General features: G+C 51.6%; 1 pseudogene; it reads left to right on the forward strand.

Moving 5' to 3' along the window:
- The first annotated feature begins 596 nt into the window (after window positions 1-596).
- LOC122750229 lies at window positions 597-1732 on the forward strand (annotated as a pseudogene).
- The last annotated feature ends 2297 nt before the right edge of the window (window positions 1733-4029 follow it).

A 4029-nucleotide genomic window follows, 5' to 3' on the forward strand; every position in this document is an offset into this window, starting at 1 on the left:
TGGGGTTGATAAGCAGTCTTACAGAAGCTGACTTTTCAATGCAGGCCTCAGAGCAAATGACCTCTGAGAGCCTTTCCATGTCTGACATTCTATGGTTTGTGCATTGTATGATACTCTAAGCTTTTCAGCAGCATCTCACTTTTTTATCCTGGCTTCATAGATAGTATAAATGATGAAGTCTGTCTACATGTATATACATAGTTTCTTCTGGAGGTAATTAATCTTTACAATAAGTTATTATTAATGTGTTTGCACATTATCTTCCTCAGTGAGATTTGCAGGGTAGGCTCCTCTCTAGAATATTTATCCTGTTGAACATTTTTATTTCATCCCAAGAGGATGCTAAAGAACTTTCATTTGTATATTCAATATTTGAAATATTAGAGACCGTAGCTGAGTCATCAAGTTGAAAATAACTTTCAATTTTCTTTCCAATGAGATCTGGAAGTCGCTGAGAATGGAAGTTGCTGTCCTGGGTACAACCACAGCCACCTCCACCACCACCAGCTAGAGCTGCCCCCCTGCCCACCTGCCTGGAGCCTGCAGAAAGATCTTCCCACACCATTGACTCTGACAGTTTGTTTCTGCACCTTTCAAGGCCCAGGACAGCTTCCAACATGGCCACCTCAGTCAGCTCTCTCTTGAACAAAAATATCAAGCCAGATGTACCTGAACCATGTACGTTTGGACTGATTGTACTGGTGAGGGACGGCGCTGTAGAACTCGCACCCTAGACAGTGAACCAAAGAGCGTTGATGAACTACCTGAATGGGATTTTGATGGCTCCAGCACTTGTCAGTCTGAAGGCTCTAACAGTGATATGGACCCTATTCCTGCTGCTCTGTTCTGAGACCCCTTCAGAGGGGACCCCAACAGACTGCTTCTTTGTGACGTTTTCACGAATAACTGCAAGCCTGAAGAGACGACCACTTTGAGGCATATCTTTAAAAGGATAATGAATATGGTGACCAACCAGAAGCCCTGGTTTGGTAGGGAGCAAGAGTATACTCTCATGGGAACAAATGGACACCCTTTTTTTTCGTTGGCCTTCCAATGGTTTGTTTTCTCTGGGCCCCAGGGTCCCTCTTACTGTGGCGTGGGAGCTGACCAAGCCTATGGAAGAGATAGAGCTGAAGCTCCTTACAATACTTGCATATATGCTGGAGTCAAAGTGGGGGGGGCAGATGCTGAACTAATGCCTGCTCAGTGGCTTTTCCCGATAGAACCATGTGAAGGAATAGAAATATGGGGGGGGGGGTCACCTCTGCATTGTCACTTCATCCTCCTTCATGTGTGTGAAGGTATTGGGATGACTGGGACATTTGACCCCAAGCCAGTCCCTGGAAACTAGAATGGAACTGGCTGCCCTCCTGACTTCAGCATCAAGGCCAGGCCAGAAGAGAATGGTCTAAAGTTTGTTGAAGAAGCCATCAAGAGACTAAGTAAGCAACACAATTATCACATCTGAGCCTAAGACCCCAAAGGGGGTCTGGACGATGCCCAACGCCTGACTGGTTTCCATGAGACATCCAACATCAATGAGTTCTCTGCTGGTGGAGCCAACCATGGCACCAGCATCTGAATTCCCAGGATGGTTGGGCAGGACAAGAAGAGCTACTTGGTAGATCGCCGCCCCTCTGCCAACTGTGACCCTTACTCAGTGACAGAGGCATTTGTCTGTACCTGTCTCCTCAATGAGACAGGAGAAGAATCCTTTCAGTATAAAAACTAAATGGACTAGACCTACAGATACCTTCTGTATCCTCCACCGCATAACCCTTTTCTCATGCCCTCTTCCACCTGACCTCTCCCCTCCAAGCAAACAAAAAATTCCCATTTGTCCTTTATTTTCCTGTGATAATAATGACATAGCTGTGTTATTCTTGTGGATTGTATGTTGTTGTTGTATCCGGAGTCAAGAAACCAATTCACCATTTTGGTCATCATCATTATCTTCCACCCCGAAATCCATGTGAGGCTTTGATTATTGGAACATACTCTTTCAGTCCTTGTGGGACTAGGAATCGATATCTTCCTGAGTCTGACCATGAGCACGTGGTAGAGTGTCCTGTGAAAGGTTGGGAGAAGGACTTTGGCAAGGGCCCAGGTACTATTCTGCTGATTTAACTTCCCCAGGAGGACACGTGGAGTGGACACACCCCACAGAGCTGACTTGGGAAACTGAGTCACTGAGTCTTATAATTCTTTTGGGACGACTCATGAGCAATTTGACCCTAAATTCCATCCCACACCACTGGGGGAGGCATCCCTGCTCCCCCCAAGAAGACTCATGGGAGGATTTCCCCAAAGGTTCAAGGGACTTTCAGAGGAGGGATCTTAGCGTCGGCCTCAGTTTCCCTGTCTGGGAGAAGGAGGTGACAAGGTGAAATTTAGATGAATGAGCACTTATTAGGCGCCTACTGTGTGAGGGGAGGCCACGCCCTCCAGGAGCTTACCCTCCAAAGCAGGGACCAGAAGGGTCAGGGGTGTGTGGGGGGGCACGCCCCTTTCTCCTGCCATGGGGAGAATGACATCACAAGCCTTCTCTCTGCCCCCAACCACAAAGGCACTGAGGAAGAAGCGCCCCTGCCCCATGTCGCCTGCGCCTTGACGTCACGCCATCCAGGCACCTCCTCCTGGGCCCCCATCTCGCCCGGGGTATGCGGGGAATGTGCAGGTGCGCAGGGGCAGCTTCCCCAGAGACCAGGCTGTTGCCTCAGTTCTTGCTTCCTGCACCCGGTTGGTTGATTGGCAGGAAGCAAGATAGGGCTGGAGGGAGTCAATGCGCAGGCGCGGCCGGTGCTCCAGGCCTGTGGGGCCACCTCTCCTGAACCCCCTTTTGAAGCGAGTTTCTCCCTGGTCCCCAGGTTTCTGTGCATGCGCTTGTGAAAAGGGCCCCCGGATGGGACAGAGGAGGAGTCAAGGCTGCCCCGTGGGGTGACTCCGCTCTTTAGGGAGGCCTTGCCCTCCCCCACGGGTCCCCCCAAAGACGCCCCTCCCCCCAGCTCTCTTCACTGTTACAGGGGGAAGGGGAGAAGCCCTGAGCCGGACATGGTGACATCATGTGATGTCACAGGACCCCGAAGACCTGCTGGGGTCTAGGAAGACCTGAGTTCAAATGTAGCCTCCAATATTTCCTAGCTGTGTGACCCTGGCTCAGTGACATCACCCCTGATTGCCTCAGTTTCCTCCTCTGTAAATGCTGATGACAGCAGCGCCTGTCTCCTGCCCAATGAGATCATAGTTGTAACGCATACAGCAGGTGCTCTATAAATGTTATCACTCACTGCAAATGTAATCCAACCCCCTCATTTCCCTGGGAAAAGGAGTGGGGGAGGAGGATGGAGAAACCAGAGGTTCTGTGGAGGAGGGACCCCCAAGAGGTGCCTGGGGATCAGCTGCAGGGGAGTGGGATGTGACAGGAGAAGGGCAAGGACAGGGGTGTCTGCTGAGAGCCTTCAGGAGGGGAGCCAGAGGTCAAGCCACAGCTTCCACTCCTGCCCCTCTCCCCCAGGTGCTGGTCACTCCCCTGGCATCTCTTCCTCCTGGTCCTGAGCAGCCTTGTCCAACTCCCCTTGTGAGGGCTGGGCGGCTCTGTCTGGGGAGTGAGGGAGGGCTAGGCTGGACCTTTCCCCAGAAAGACAGAATGGGCCAGCAGGGCTGGAGTCAGGAGGCAGATGAGGCTGGACAGTGGAGTCAGAAAATGGAGGATGGCTGGTCTGGAGCCCTCCCCCAGTGCATGTTCAGGTGAGTGCTCACCAATGGCAGAAGCAGCCACCATGAGGATGGGCAGGAGGTGGCTGAGGGGTGCCCATCACCCCCATCTTGTCACTAGCTCAGATATTGCGCACAAAAGAAATGCCAACACATTCCCCCCAGCCCCAACTTGATGCCCACCTCCAGATTCTGCCTCTCCCACCTTTACCAGCAGCCTCTCCTCCTAGGAGTTTCCTTCAGGCCACATCTTTCACCTGATCCCGTTTCTGGCTCTTCTCTGCTAACCTCGGTGGTCATCCCCTTTCTTTCTCA

Source organism: Dromiciops gliroides, chromosome 3 (assembly GCF_019393635.1).
Source record: "Dromiciops gliroides isolate mDroGli1 chromosome 3, mDroGli1.pri, whole genome shotgun sequence".
Taxonomy (NCBI): domain Eukaryota; kingdom Metazoa; phylum Chordata; class Mammalia; order Microbiotheria; family Microbiotheriidae; genus Dromiciops; species Dromiciops gliroides.